At 59.5% G+C, this 16,187-nt stretch overlaps 1 protein-coding gene and 1 pseudogene across 1 annotated transcript in view; one reads left to right on the forward strand and one right to left on the reverse strand.

Annotated features, from left to right (window-relative positions):
- TEX28 (testis expressed 28) overlaps window positions 1-16,187 on the reverse strand; it is a 188,697-nt gene that overhangs the window by 50,650 nt on the left and 121,860 nt on the right.
- Window positions 8,698-9,495, forward strand: LOC136142721 (melanoma-associated antigen 8-like; annotated as a pseudogene).

A 16,187-nucleotide genomic window follows, 5' to 3' on the forward strand; every position in this document is an offset into this window, starting at 1 on the left:
GTAGGGAATGATTTCAAAATAAGTCGGAAGCACAGAGATTCGCCCCACATCCCCGCGGCAACGATCATCACTTACCAACCACGAGGAGGCTCGCCGAGTGGCTGCATCACGTCCTGCCAGCTCCACCCGAACCATGATATTGGTGGGGGGGGAGGGGGGGGATGCTTCTCTGGGACTTTCAGATAAACATACATGCACGAGGTCATCAGGACCGGGGCCTAAGCGGCTCTTAGTCGGGGGACAGGTTCCGGACAGAGTGGGCGCTGTGGGCAGCAGGGTCACCCTGAGGGGGACTCGGGGCTGGGCCCCACGAGGACGCCCCCGACCCCAACGGGGCCGCTCGGCAGCTGGCGGCTGCCCTCCTGACAGACTCAGCACAGCCCCGCGGGGACGGATGGGTGCAGCTCAAGGACCTAAGGGTGCGGGTTGCTTGAGGGAAATGCCCTCCGCCAGCTCCCTGTGGGGCAGCCTCTCTCTGGAGCACCTCCAACCCTGCCCAGGGCCTTAAAGGCACAGAGTCTGGCATCTCACATCTAAGGGGCAGAGGCGCAGGACGTAAGACCCTGGGGGAGGAAGCACAGTGGTCTGTGTCTGTGTTGTCATGGCTTGAGGACTAACCCCCGACCCCGGTGTGCCTTCGATACAGATGGCCGTGACAAAACTGCTTCTGCTCAGAATTCAGTGGCAAAGGGTCATCCCATGACCCCTCCTAAGTGAAGAGGACTCTGGCAGTGCTGTGTCCTCACTTGTGCGGGGAGGAGAGGAAGACAAGATGGGGACGAGCACCTGACGGCTCTCCAATGCCACACTGCCTAGTAGAGGCTCAACAAAAGCAGGGCTTACCTTTTGTGATGACAAAATCCCCTTCTTTTCCGGCAGGAGTGTCTGAGCAGGTTACATTGGCCCTGAAATTCTCCACCTTTTCCAAGTGCCCACCTGCTATATGGCAGGTGCTTCAAATCCAGGATCCCACGTAAGGTTCACGTTGTCGTACGGCGCTCAGCAGGGAGGGCCGCCTCTTTAGCCCCCGGCGCCGTCTGCACCTCCCACTGCAGTGACCTCCCAATCCCATTAGGCCCAGAAGTTGCTCCTTCCTTTCGATGCCAGGTCACAGCCCAAACCTGTGGGTCTCTGATGCCACCGTATTTCTGCACCTGCCTGAACGCGGGGACACTGGCGGACGTTGCTCCTTAGTGGCTAGGACTTATTTCTAGTATTATTCTGATCCCAGACTCTGTCCTTCTCCCCTCTGGAAGTTGCTTTCTTTTCATGACATCTCAGAGAATTTGCAGCTCCATAGGAAACGGAATAGAAAACCAGTCAAAATTGCTGTTCTGTGTGTTTTACTGCTGCAGGATATATTATTCAATTTGGATATATGTGTGTGTGTGTGTGTGTGTGTGTGTGTGTGTCTGTCGGCATGGAGGGAAGGGTGGTGATTTCCCCAGCTGGGGGCAGCTCACGCAAAGCTCCCAGGATTCCAGTCACACGGCGACTCCTTTCCACTTCGGCAGCCTCTCCTCTTTCAAACCCCCTATTTTCATCCATTTCATCCCACTGAAATCTAGACCTTGCTCACAAGTGGCCAAAGTAAACTCCAGGTGACTAAAATGGTCGTTTCCATACGGTTGGTAATTGGCTCTCCCAGGGCAGGGAGAGGAGGGCCAGCCCCGGGAATACCGAGCAGGGCTTCAAAGAGCAAGACCCTCATTTCTCTGGAAATCCTTGCAGATGGCGGGTATGAAACACCTACCTCTTCACTGTGGCCCACTGCAATGCAACAAGAGCCAGCACCCCTTCCTTCCTGCCCCAGGGCGAGATTTCTCCCGGCTTTATCCATGGCCCAGAAGGACATCTCACAGCAATGTCCCATTTCAGACTTTCCCCTCCAACCCAAGACACACCCTCTGCATGTCTGGCTGCTGCCACCGCCCAGCTTCATCACCATCACCTCCCACAGAAGGAACCCCCACTTCCCAAAGGCCCAAAGTGCCCTGGCTCGGGGCACTTAACACTCCAGGGCTCGCTCCTGGAGCCCCACCGCCTCGTCCCATGTTGTCTTATTCTGTGGGACTTAGGGGACGTCTCACCACCTTCCTCATGTGACAGCGGCTCCTAGACCATCACTCTAGGTGCGGGTGTGTCCTGCTTTTCCTAGCGTTCCCGCTACTAACACAGGCCCTTCCGGAGAGCAGAGGCTCCGTGGAGGTCTGCGGAATAAACAAGCCAGTGGGCAGGGGGCTTATTGACAGAGATGAACCTTCTCCTACTTTCTTAAAATACCCGTGCAAATCCAACTCAACAGAGATAGTTCGTTTTATTTACAGAATGACAGACAAGACAGGGAAGCAAGAACTGGAACAACAATGGCTTTTATTTTTCTATTTCTTCCCCCATCTATATCACTGTTAAGTACTTCCACGTTTCCAGAGCAGTTCTGATTCCAATTCCCTGTTATCTTGTACACGGTCACAAAACGAACTGGGAGATTTCCCAACCTCTCTTACAAACAGCAAAACTCTTGTTCTTGAACTGAATTAGTGCAAATACCTGTGGGATTAACGTCATACACAAAGTTAGACACTGAAGCTTGTTTAGTCTTCTATTCAAAGAACCAACATTTGAAAAATTCCTAAAGAAAACAGACATGGAAGTCCATGTCAACATACACAACAGGAACCCAAAGATGCTGCACACCGGCTTCCCCCAACTCGCCCGGCTCTCACTGCTTAGAAGGCTGACCGCTCCCTCTTCAAACTCAGAGTGAAGGATCAGCCCCCCTTCCTGCCCCACGGGAGAAGCTGCTGGACGTGGGACCGGCTGCTGCTCTGGCTGAGGCTCCCTCTTCCTCATCGCTCACGCTCTCTGCAGACACGGATGGGAAGAACCTGGGATCCATGCTATTGATCCTGAGCAGATGCTGCAGGACCTGCCACTTGCTGGCCTCCGCGTAGGCCCGGGGACCCCACAGGAACTCGTAGCAGGCAGGGTCGCTGTGGGGCACCTGCCGGTACTTCAGGTAGCCCGTCCGCACCCACACTTCGGTGAGCAGCTCCCTCCCGCCACAAAACCCAAGGGTGCATAGCAGTCCCCACACCTCCTCCTCAGGGACGCGGTCACCGAACAGGGTGACCATGGCCAGGACCAGCACAGGGAGGCTGGCCTCGGGCGTGCACTGCCAGTCGCTCAGCACTGCATCCCAGGTGAGGCCCAGGGTGGGGACCAGGACGTAGGTGCGCTCGCGGGGGTCCACCTCCTTCACATCCAAGCCAAACACCAGCTGCAGGCACTCGCAAACGAGGCTGAAGACCTCGGGGAAGTGGTCCTGATGCTCCCGGAGGAACGTACTCAGCATCTCCACCTCGGAGGTCGGCTCCCCGGTACGAAACTTGAAGAGCAGGAAAGCCACCAGGTCAGCCATCAGCACAGCAAGTGCCTCGCGGGTCAAGGGATCGGCATAGGCGGAGAAGGAGGGGGCTCCAGGGGAGGCGGAGGACGAGGGGAATGCGGCCTCCTCCCCCGCAGCCCCCAGCAGCGGCGCCTCCACCGGACCCTGGGCCGGGACTGGGGCCTGAAGGTCGGCCTGAGGCTGGCGGAGCTCACTCATCTCGACCGGGGACCTGATCACTGGGGTCGGGCCGCCCACGGGAGTGTGCGCACAGATGACAGGCGGGGACCTCATACCTGGGGAAGAGAGAGGGTGTGAGCGGCCTCGGCGGAGAAAGGCACCCTGGGCAGCTCTGACAAAGGCCACTTACAGGTCTCCTCTTAAAGGCTGCCCCCGGGCCTCACAGGGGCGCTCCTCCTGGGCGGCCTGTCCCCTGCCAACCTGAAGAAGGAAGTGAGGGGGCTCCTCAGGGTGCAGCCAGCACAGCCCCAGGTTCTGGGGCTGACAGGGCAATGGGGGTGACTTGGGTGTTGTGGGGTGCCCTCTGTTCTGGGAGGGGGAGCCCCTGGGTACACACTCAGGGCACGCACCTCCCCTTGACTCCTGGCACTGCCTGGGCCTCCTCTGCTCTGTACCCCGAGGACACGGTCCTCAGACCTGGGCCTTCGCCTCCCGGTTCCTGGAGCCCCTGTAAGAGGAATGGAGGGCGCACCTCTTGTGTAAACTGTGGCACAACTCTGGGCCTCGGTGCTGGCAGGAGAATTGGGCCGGACTCTGTGAGGTCCCCCCAGTTCTGAGTTCCGGGGTGGGTGGTCCCCTCGGGGCTCGTTCGTCGTGCTCACTGTTCCCCTTAAGGGCCTGGACCCTCCCCTTTGCAGGCCGGAGGAGAAACTCAGACCAGGACCCCGAATCTGAACAGAAAGCAGTGAGGGGGCCCCACAGGTGGCCGCACCTGCCCAAGGCCTCCCGCGGGTCCTAGGATGGGGAGACGCTGGGTCCTCACCTCCTCCTCACATCCTGCCTGGCCTCCCAGCGCTGACCACAGGGGCAGGTTTCTGTTGAGGCCCCTGTTCCAGGGCTGGGGGTCTGCTCAGTCCTCCCTCGGGGGCCTGGGAGTCCACCCTCTGCGGACCTGAAGGCTCACCCCTCACACCAAACACCTGACCTCCTGAGGACCCCGACCCAGAGGTCAGGAAACATCTCATCTGCTGACCGTGCTCTGGCGCCTCCAAGGCCCCCCCGGAAGGGCAATGGATCCCTCCCTGTGTTGGGGTCTAACGTCCTCAGTCCTTCCTTCCTTGCGTGCAGGCTGGACTCTGGGCAGGACCTGGGATTGTCCCGTCTGCCAGTGTGAGTCCCTGCTCCTTATACCAAGTCTCCAGTCTCTCAGAGACCCTGACGTCAGGACAGGCCTACCGTGCTCATCCCGCCACGGGGCCTCCCACAGCCACCTGCAAGGGTGGTGATCTGCTGGGTCCCTTTTGTCCACCCTCAGGGTCTCCTCAGTCCTGCCTAAGGGCCCTAGACTTTGTCTACCAAGGACCTGACATTTTACCCTCTGCGCTCATGAGACCCCCGCCCCTTAACCCAGGTCCCCAGCTTCTCTGAGACCCGGATGTCAGGAAGTGCTGCACTTGCTCACCCCGCCCTCCCAGGGCCAACTCTGTTCTGGGATCCAGGTTGCCCTCAGTGCTCCCTCAGGGCCCTCATCTTGAGTCCACACAGGACCTGGGATTCTCTCCAGTGCCCACCAGACACCCTGCCCCTTATACCCCCTCTCCAGCCTCTCTGAGACCCCGCCCCTGACGCCCCCTCTCGAGGGTCTCGGAGACCCGGATGTCAGGAAGTGCTGTACTTGCTCATCCCGCCCTACGGCCTCCCAGGGCCAACTTTGTTCTGGGATCCAGGTTGCCCTCAGGGCTCAGGGAGCTCACCTTCACTCCACGCAGGACATGGGATTCTCTCCCATGCACACCAGACACCTCGACGCTTATACCCCCTCCCTAGCCTCGCTGAGATCCCGCCCCGTACTCCCTCCCTAGCGTCTCTGAGACCCGGATGTCAGAAAGTGCTGCACGTACTCATCCCGCCCTATGGCCTCCCAGGGCCAACTGTGTTCTGGGGTCCAGGCTCCCCTCAGTCCTCCCTCAGGGCCCTCACCTGGACTCCACGGAGGACCTGGGATTCTCTCCCGTGCCCACCAGACACCCCGACCCTTATACCGCCTCCGCAGCCTCTCTGAGACCCCGCCCCGTGCTCCACCTCCGCAGCGTCTCTGAGACCCGGATGTCAGGAAGTGCTTCACGTGCTCATCCCGCCCTATGGCCTCGCAAGGCCAAGTCTGTTCTGGGGTCCTGGCTCCACTCAGTCCTCCCTCAGGGTGCTCACCTTGACTCCGCAGAGGACCTGGGATTCTCTCCCGTGCCCACCAGCCTCCCCGACCCTTATACCCCCTCCATAGCCTCTGTGAGGCCCCGCCCCGTGCTCCCCCTCCGCAGCGTCTCTGAGACCCGGATGTCAGGAAGTGCTGCACGTACTCATCCCGCCCTATGGCCTCGCAAGGGCAACTCTGTTCTAGGGTCCAGGCTCCCCTCAGTCCGCCCTCAGAGCCCACACCTTGACTCCACGCAGAACCTGGGATTCTCTCCCGTGCCCACCAGACACCCCGACCCTTATACCGCCTCCCCAGCCTCTCTGAGACCCCCGCCCTGTGCTCCCCCTCCGCAGCGTCTCTGAGACCCGGATGTCAGGAAGTGCTGCACGTGCTCATCCCGCCCTATGGCCTCCCAGGACTAACTCTGTTCTGGGCTCCAGGCTCCCCTCAGTCCTCCCTCAGGGCCCTCACCTAGACTCCACGGAGGACCTGGGATTCTCTCCCGTGCTCACCAGACACCCCGACCCTTATACCGCCTCCCCAGCCTCTCTGAGACCCCCCGCCCCGTGCTCGCCCTCCGCAGCGTCTCTGAGACCCGGATGTCAGGAAGTACTGCACATACTCATCCCGCCCTATGGACTCGAAAGGCCAACTCTGTTCTGGGGTCCAGGCTCCACTCAGTCCTCCCTCAGGGGGCTCACCTTGACTCCGCAGAGGACCTGGGATTCTCTCCCGTGCCCACCAGACACCCCGACCCTTATACCCCCTCCCTAGCCTCTGTGAGGCCCGGCCCCGTGCTCCCCCTCCGCAGCGTCTGTGAGACCCGGATGTCAGGAAGTGCTGCACGTGCTCATCCCGCCCTATGGCCTCCCAGGGCCAACTGTGTTCTGGGGTCCAGGCTCCCCTCAGTCCTCCCTCAGGGCCCTCACCTGGACTCCACGGAGGACCTGGGATTCTCTCCCGTGCTCACCAGACACCCCGACCCTTATACCGCCTCCGCAGCCTCTGTGAGGCCCGGCCCCGTGCTCCCCCTCCGCAGCGTCTCTGAGACCCGGATGTCAGGAAGTGCTGCATGTGTTCATCCCGCCGTATGGCTTCCAACAACCAGCTCTGTTCTGGGATCCAGGCTCCCCTCAATCCTCCCTATGTGCTCTCACCTTGACTCCACGCAGGACCTGGTATTCTCTCCTGTTCCTGCCTGAGACCCCGCCCCTTATACCCCTCTGTAGCCTCTATGAGACCCCACCCCTTATACCCGCTCCGCAGTCTCTGTGAGACCCTGACCCTTATACCCTTCCCTGCCTTCAGCCCTGGGAGGCCCTGGGGTGGAATGAGCACTTGGCAGCGAGTCCTCACTTACGTATCCGGGTCTCAGAGAGGCTTCGGAACAGGTATAAGCGTCCGCTCTCAGGTGTGCTATGGCTAGAATGCCAGGTCCTGCGTGGAGTCAAGGTGAGGGCCTTGAGGGAGGACTAAGGGAAACGTGGACCCCAGAACAGAGTTGGCCCAGTGAGGTCATAGGGCGGGATGAACACATCAGCACTTCCTGACTTCCGGGTCTCAGAGAAGCTGGGGACCTGGGATAAGGGGCGGGGTCTCATGAGCGCAGAGGGTAAAATGTCAGGTCCCTGGTGGACTAAGGTTAGGGCCCTTAGGCAGGACTGAGGGGACCCTGAGGGAGGACAAAAGGGACCCACCAGATCACCGCCCTTGCAGGTGGCCGTGGGAGGCCCCGCGGCGGGATGAGCACGGTAGGCCTGTCCTGACGTCAGGGTCTCTGAGAGACTGGAGACCTGGTATAAGGAGCAGGGACTCACACTGGCAGACGGGACAATCCCAGGTCCTGCCCAGAGTCCAGCCTGCACGCGAGGAAGGAAGGACTGAGGACGTTAGACCCCAACACAGGGAGGGATCCTTTGCCCTTCCGCGGGGGCCTTGGAGGCGCCAGAGCACGGTCAGCAGATGAGATGTTTCCTGACCTCTGGGTCGGGGTCCTCAGGAGGTCAGGTGTTTGGTGTGAGGGGTGAGCCTTCAGGTCCGCAGAGGGTGGACTCCCAGGCCCCCGAGGGAGGACTGAGCAGACCCCCAGCCCTGGAACAGGGGCCTCAACAGAAACCTGCCCCTGTGGTCAGCGCTGGGAGGCCAGGCAGGATGTGAGGAGGAGGTGAGGACCCAGCATCTCTCCATCCTAGGACCCTCGGGAGGCCCTGGGCAGGTGCGGCCACCTGTGGGGCCCCCTCACTGCTTTCTGTTCAGATTCGGGGTCCTGTTCTGAGTTTCTCCTCCGGCCTGCAAAGGGGAGGGTCCAGGCCCTTAAGGGGAACAGTGAGCACGACGAGCGAGCCCCGAGGGGACCACCCACCCCGGAACTCAGAACTGGGGGGACCTCACAGTGTCCGGCCCAATCCTCCTACCAGCACCGAGGCCCAGAGCTGTGCCACAGTTTACACAAGAGGTGCGCCCTCCATTCCTCTTACAGGGGCTCCAGGAACCGGGAGGCGAAGGCCCAGGTCTGAGGACCGTGTCCTCGGGGTACAGAGCAGAGGAGGCCCAGGCAGTGCCAGGAGTCAAGGGGAGGTGCGTGCCCTGAGTGTGTACCCAGGGGCTCCCCCTCCCAGAACAGAGGGGACCCCACAACACCCAAGTCACCCCTATGCCCCATCAGCCCCAGAACCTGGGGCCGTGCTGGCTGTACCCTGAGGAGCCCCCTCACTTCCTTCTTCAGGTTGGCAGGGGACAGGCCGCCCAGGAGGAGCGCCCCTGTGAGGCCCGGGGGCAGCCTTTAAGATGAGACCTGTAAGTGGCCTCTGTCAGAGCTGCCCAGGGTGCCTTTCTCCGCCGAGGCCGCTCACACCCCCTCTCTACCCCAGGTACGAGGTCCCCTGCTCACACTCCCGTGGGCGGCCCGACCCCAGTGATCAGGTCCCCGGTCGAGATGAGTGAGCTCCGCCAGCCTCAGGCCGACCTTCAGGCCCCAGTCCCGGCCCAGGGTCCGGTGGAGGCGCCGCTGCTGGGGGCTGCGGGGGAGGAGGCCGCATCCCCCTCGTCCTCCGCCTCCCCTGGCGCCCCCTCCTTCTCCGCCTATGCCGAGTCCTTGCCCCAGGAGGCACTTGTTGTGCTGATGGCTGACCTGGTGGCGTTCCTGCTCAAGTATCGCCCCAGGGAGCCGACCTCCAAGGCGGAGATGCTGAGTACGGTCCTCCGGGAGCATCGGGACCACTTCCCCGTGATCTTCAGCCACGCTTGCGAGTGAATGCAGCTGGTGTTTGGCTTGGATGTGAAGGAGGTGGACCCCCGCGAGCGCACCTACGTCCTGGTCCCCACCCTGGGCCTCACCTGGGATGCAGTGCTGAGCGATGGGCAGAGCACGCCCGAGGCCGGCCTCCTGGTGCTGGTCCTGGGCGTGATCACCCTGTTCGGTGACCGCGCCCCTGAGGAGGAGGTGTGGGGAGTGCTCGGCAGCATGGGGGTGTGTTCCGGGAGGGAGCCCTGCATCTATGGGGAGCCCGGGGAGCTGCTCACCGAAGTGTGGGTGCAGGAGGGCTACCTGGAGGACCGGCAGGTGCCCCACAGCGACCCTGCCCGCCACGAGTTCCTGTGGGGTGCCCGGGCCTACGCGGAGACCAGCAAGTGGCAGGTCCTGGAGCATCTGCTCAGGGTCAGTAGCTTGGATCCCAGGTCCTTCCCATCCCTGTGTGCAGAGGGTGTGAGCGACGAGGAAGAGGGAGCCTGAGCCAGAGCAGCAGCCAGGCTCCTTCCAGGCCCAAGTTCACTGGTAGCAAGTGAGGCTGGTCCTTCACTCTGAGTTTGAAGAGAGAGCGGTCGAGTTTCCAAGTAGTGAGGGCCCCTGCGAGTGGGGGGAACATGGTGTGTAGCATCTTTGGGTTCCTGTTGTGTAAGATGACATGGAATATCATCTGTGTTTTCTTTAGGAATTTTTCAAATATTGTTCCATTTAAAAGAAGGCTTAATAAGCTTCAGTATCTAAGTTTGCAAATGACATTAATCACACATGTATTTGCACTAATTCAGTTCAACGACAAGAGTTTTGCGATTGTGTAAAACAAATTGTAAGATTCCCATATTGTTTTGTGATGGTGAACAAGATAATATGGCATTGGAATAGGAATTTCCTTGGAAATGTGAAAGTAATTAGCAGTACAACTGAAGGCCACCACGTTGTTCCTCGGGACACCCCGTCGTCCGCTCAGTGGTGGGTGCCCTGCTGTGGGACTTTCCTGTTCCAGCCATAGGGCAGGGCCAGGCCCCGGGCATGTGGGCCAGAGGGGGAGTGGCTGACCTGGGGGAGCGGGCATTGCCGGCACCCATCTTCCTGGCGAGACACCACCCGCAGGGCCCTCAGGAAGGGAGGCAGTGGGGGGATGGAGGGCCGCCAGGTGGGGTGTAGTGGAGGCACATTGTTGGGGACCCTGGTGGGGGGGCCAGAGACCCCCGGACTCTGGTGGCTGTTACAAGTTCCTCTCTGTGTTATCATGCCCTCTGCGAGTGGTTTCAGTCAAAGTTTCTCTTAGTAAATTTCTCTGAAAGTTTCAGCTGAGTCTGGCCTCTGCTGTGGGCAATGGAGGGAAAGGGATGCTGCAGGTGAGGGCGGGGGTCAAGAGTCGGAGTCCTGCTCAGCACCCATGGGACACCTCTCCAGTGAGAGGGTAGGGTAGGCACTTTGCAGACCCAGAGATGGTGAGCGCTGTTTTCCATTTCATAGGTGAATTGTAAAGTTTTAGTGAAAACTGATAATTGCCTAAGAAGGCAGTAGAGAAGTTAAAATGTAAATGAAAACCTTGAGTATCTCAGCAGGATAAAGGGGGCATAGGAGCAACAATAGTTGGACAGACACTGCTATGGACTGAATATTTGTAAACCTCTGCCCCTCATTCACCTGTTAAATTCTAACCCCCACAGGGATGGGATTTGGAGGTGGGGCCCTGGGAAGTGATTAGCCCATGAGGGGGGAGCCCTCATGAATGAGATTACCTCCCTTATAAAAGAGGCCCCAGACGGCTGCCTCATTCTCTTGTGCCTTGTGAGAGGATGGCTAGTTGATACAACTAGACAAGAAATCAGTCCATATGAAGAAGAGCTTTATTACTATTATTTATTACTCAGCTGTATAAAGGAACGAAATTGGGTCATTTGTAGATGCGTGGATGGATCTAGAGACGGTCATACAGAGTGAAGGAAGTCAGAAAGAGAGAAACAAATATCGTGTATTAATGCACATATGTGGAACCTAGATAAATGGTACAGATGAACCGGTTTGCAGGGCAGAAATAGAGACACAGACGTAGAGCACAAACATATGGGCACCAAGGTGAGAAAATGGTGGGGGCGGGCGGGGTTGTGATGAATTGGGAGATCGGGATTGGCAAATGTACACTAATATGTATAAAATGGGTAACTCATAAGAACCTGCTGTATAAAAAAATACATAAAATAAAATTCAAAAATTAAAACAAACCAAAGAAATAAGAATAGGTTTATGACATTATCAATCACAGTAGAAAACCACCTGTGAAGACAAGTGGACGTACCTGCCACAATGGGCTCTGCATCGCCAAGTTTGCTCCCCCAACTCCGCAGCCTTGCAGGGAGGCCTTCCTATTGGTGGAAGGCCAATGGGCGTGTCTTTTGCTTCCGGAGGCGCCAAGCCTTGGGACCTCAGGCCCTCAGTGCGCGTGGCTATTGGTGCTTCCGTAGCAAAGCCCCTCCTCACGTGCTCTTCTGATCCAACCACTTTCCCTGTAAAGAGACGTCTAGAACGTTCTCCCTCATCTTCCTGGGGCTTCCGGGAGCAGCCGGAAACGCACGTGGCGTTCGCACAGAGTGCCTGGGACAGTCGGCAGCACAGTTCCTGGCTGCTCTGCTGAGACGAGCTCTTCAGCCCCTCGTGAGCGGGACTCCGGAGCCATCCACAGAGTCAGAGCAAGTCAGGAGACAGGCGGGGGCTTTGCCGGGGGCTGGACTCCGCAGGTACCGGGGGCCCTGGGAAGGAGTGGAGGTCGGGGGAGGACTACGGGCTGCTCGGTTGGGAGTGGGGGAGCGGCGGCGGAGGGTAGCGGGCTGAAGGGGGGCTGAGGGAAGGGTCCCCCAGTGAGCGGGTCAGAGGGGAGGACCGCTGGCTTCCGGGGTGGCTGGTGGGGGGCGTTCTGGAGTCGGGGTGCAGAGGGTGGGGCTAATGGCTAAGCGTGGGTGGGGGGCCGGAGCGGAGGGCTTCCTGCCGGTCGGGTGGGGCCGGCTTTGGGGCCAGAGGAGAGGATGACTGGCTGCGGGGGTGGGGAGCACGGGACGGGCGGGCCTCACCCCCCACCCCCGGGGCCGAGACCGGAAGGGAGGGCTAACGGCTCCTGCGTGTGGCGGGAGGAAGGGGGAGCTACTCCTGGCTGAGGCGGGGGTCGATGGGGAGGACTCCCGGGCGCGGGTGCGGTAGGCGTTAGGGGAGCTCCCGCCGGGGCGGGGCGTGGGGCGGGGGGGGGGCGGACGCTCGTGGCAGTTAGGGGGCTCCGGCTCCCGGGTGGGCGGGGGCAAGACGGGTGGGCTGTGCGTCTGGGGTACGAGAAGCGAGAGCCCCCGGCGCTGAGTGTGCTCGGGGGAGGACTCCCCGGTGTGGGGAGGTGAGAGAGGCAGTCTGGCCCGTACGCATGGCGGGGCGCCCGGCTTCCAGGGCCCAGAGCGGAGCGCCCCCAGCTGGTGGGTGGGGGAGGGTGTATGGAGGGGATGTAGTGCGAGGGGCCCGGGAGGAGCCGCCTGGCCACGGGGGGCGTAAGTGATGCTGAGAGGGGGAGGCGCTGGGGCTGCTGTGATCTGGTGGAGGCTGTTGGCCATGGCAGATGGATTTGTGGGGGTCCAGGGAGGGGCTCTGGCCCGCTGCATGAGGCATCGAGAGCTTCAGGTCGCCTCTGTCCGGGTGGCACAGGAATTGCAGAGGTGGGTGGGCAGGGCAAGGCCCTGGCCTCCACACAGAGTACACAGATTCCTTACGAGGGTGCTTTGCACATTCACCCGGACACGCCGTACCAGAGTTGTAAAAGTCTCCATAAATTTAGCAGTATTGCAAGTTTACATGATAAGTTTTCTCGTCACGGGGGAATTTTATTTGATGGTACTAATGATAATATATCTTCAAATATTGGGAAACCCATGGATCAAAGAAAAAAAATCACAGAGGGACTTAGAAAATATCTCAACGTGAATACTAAGAAAGCACAACTTACCAAAATTAGTGGGAGGCAGCAAAAAGCGACAGGAGGAAACTGTATTCCTCTAAATGCTTCTGTTAGAAAAGAGTCAGGACATAAAATCAATGAGCTAACAGTCCATGTAGAGATGCTAGAAGAAGAAGAGCAAAGGAAACATAAAATGAAGTAATAAGAGAGCTAAGAGAGGAAATCAGTGATAGAAAGCAAATTATGGACACGATGAACAAAGCCATGCGCTTCTTTCAAAAGAGCAAGGAGACCGAGAAAGTCCTAGAACGATGAATCACGGAAAAATAGAAAGAACGCTGATCACCAATATGAGGAATGAAAGAGGGCCAACGTTACGGATCAGATGTACATTAAAAAAGGGGATATAGGGGAACATTATGGGATATTATGGAAATGTTTATGCTAACAAATTGGAAGACTTGAAAAATTCCTTGGGAAAAAGGCAGCTTCCTAAAACTGAGGCCAGAAATGTAGAAAAGGTGACGAGCCTTCTATCTGTCTTTTTTTTTAAATTATTTTATTTTATTTTATTATTGTTTCTTGAGTCGTCCGCAACAAGTGCTCTTTTGTTATTATTTTTAAATTTTATTCTTACTTTTGGCTGCGTTGGGTCTTTGTTGCTGCGCGCGGGCTTTCTCTAGGTGCAGCGAGCGGGGGCTACTCTTCATTGCGGTGCGCAGGCCTCTCATCACGGTGGCTTCTCTTGTTGCAGAGCACGGGCTCCAGGCATGTGGGCTTCAGTAGTCGTGTCACGTGGACTCAGTAGTTGTGGCTCGTGGGCTCTAGAGCGCTGGGTCAGTGGTGGCGGCGCGTGGGGTTAGTTGCTCCGCGGCTTGTGGGATCTTCCCGGACCAGGGATCGAACCTGTGTCCCCTGCACTGGCAGGTGGATTCTTAACCACTGCGCCGCCAGGGAAGTCCCTAGCCTTCTATCCTGTAAATAAATGTAATTTATTTAAAAAGTTTCCTAAAGTCAGACAAACCAAACAGGGCAGGGAGGTGCTCCAGGCTGCTGCTGTGAGGGGCACTAGGGTGGGCTGTGTGGCACAAACATGATCCTCTCCTCTTTGCATCCACAGGCCGATTCCCACACTTCAGCAGCCTGTGCACACCTGTTTGATCGCTTCCCCCCACCCTCAGGTCCTCGAAGATGGCGATGGCTCTGGCGGTATTGCGGGACTGGTGCAGGTCGATGGGCGTGAACGCTCAGCGATCTCTGCTCATCCTGGGAATCCCAGATGACTGCAAAGACCAGGAATTCCAGGAGGCTGTGCAGGCTGCCCTGCGTTCCCTGGGCAGGTACCGAGTGCTGGGCAAGGTCTACAGAAAGGAGCTGGGGTCGAGTGTTGCCCTGGTCGAGTTTGCTGAGTGTTTAAATCGAAGCTTGCTCCCCCGCCAAATACCAGGCAAGGGAGGGCCCTGGACTGTGGTCTGCCTGCCCCAGGCCCCTGATGCTGATTCACAGGATAGACCCAATTTCCCTGAGCAGCCCCAGAGACAAGCAGTGGTTGGCAGGGCAGGTGAGGCAGGAACTGCAGGTCACTCAGGAACTGCAGGGGAGGAGGAAGCTGCAGGGGAGGCGGGAGTCGCAGGTATGGAGGGAGACACAGGTGAGGAGGAAGCCTTAGGTGAGGAGGCAGCTGAAGGTGAGGAGGGAGGTGCAGGTGAGGAGGGAGCCGAAGGTGAGGCAGGAGCTTCAGGTGAGGAGGGAGCTGCAGGTGAGGAGGGAGCTGCAGGTGAGGCAGGAGATGCAGGTGAGGCAGGAGCTACAGGTGCGGAAAGATCTGAGGGTCAAGCAGGAGCTGAAGGTGAGGCAGGAGCTTCAGGTGAGCAGGGAGCTGCAGGTGAGGAGGGAGCCTCAGGTGAGGCAGGAGCCGCAGGTGAGGAAGGAGCTGCAGGTGAGGGAGGTGCAGGTGAGGAGGGAGCCTCAGATGAGGAAGGAGCTGCAGGTGAGGAAGGAGCTGCAGGTGAGGAGGGAGCCTCAGGTGAGGCAGGAGCCACAGGTGAGGAAGGAGCTGCAGGTGAGGAAGGAGCTGCAGGTGAGGAGGGAGCCTCAGGTGAGGCAGGAGCCGCAGGTGAGGAAGGAGCTGCAGGTGAGGAAGGAGCTGCAGGTGAAGCAGGAGATGAAGGTGAAGCAGGAGCTGAAGGGGAAGCAGGAGCTGAGTCAGATGAGGAAGGAGCTGCAGGTTACAGAAATGTTGCAGGCGTGGCAGGACTTCTGAGTATGACAGGACCCACGGGCGAGGCAATGACTGCGCCTGAGGAAGCAGTTGTGACAGCGGCAGGCGCCATGGGTGAGGCAGGGCCCGGGACCCAGCAGTGGAGGCAGGCCTTGCAGCCCATGCTACACAGCATGGGCTACCAGGAGCTGGGAACCTTCTCTGGGATGGAAGAGCCGGGCCACGGGGAAGAGTCCTCTGAGAGCTGGCTGGAGCAGGCCAACGACATGCTGCACCTGTGGCGCCACGTGTCTGAGAGGGAGAGGAGGAGGAGGCTGGTGGAGAGCTTGCGCGGCCCCGCGCTGGATCTCGTGCGCGGCCTCCTGGCGGAAGATCCCGAGCTGGCTGCCCAGGACTGCCTGGCCGCGCTGGTGCAGGTGTTTGGGAACAAGGACCCCCGGGAGAGTGCTCGGCTGAAGTTCGTGACCTGTGCCCAGCGGCCCCAGGAGACTCTCTCTGCGTACGTGATGCGCCTGGAAGGCCTGCTGCAGTCGGCCCTGGAGAAGGGGGCCATGCACCCGGCCATGGCGGACCAGGCGCGCGCCCGGCAGGTGGTGATGCGGGCCCGGCTGAACGACACGCTCCGGGACACGCTGAGGACGATGCGGCTGATGAGGAGGCCTCCCGGCTTTGCGGGGATGCTGCGGCTCATCCAGAAGACCGAGGCCCGGGAGGCCGACCCGGCTAGCAGGGAGCACTTCCCAGGGCAGGAAGAGGCCCGTGTGGACGTTGGAGGCCTGGCAGCAGCCGCCCAGGCCGCCGCGGCCCATGAGGCCATCACCGCAGGCACCACTGCACATGGCACCAAGGCCTCCCCGGCCGGTGAAGATACCACCGCCCAGGCCGCCCGTTCCAAGGAAGGTAGCGCCGAGGACCACCCGGCACGTGAGGAGGCCAGTGGGGCAGTTGCCGGCACTGTCAAGGCTGGCGAGGCGGGCCCTGAAGACCATGGTGCCGCCAGGGCAGCCCCTGAAGACCATGGTG

This window comes from Phocoena phocoena, chromosome X (genome assembly GCF_963924675.1).
Source record: "Phocoena phocoena chromosome X, mPhoPho1.1, whole genome shotgun sequence".
Classification (NCBI taxonomy): Eukaryota; Metazoa; Chordata; class Mammalia; order Artiodactyla; family Phocoenidae; genus Phocoena; species Phocoena phocoena.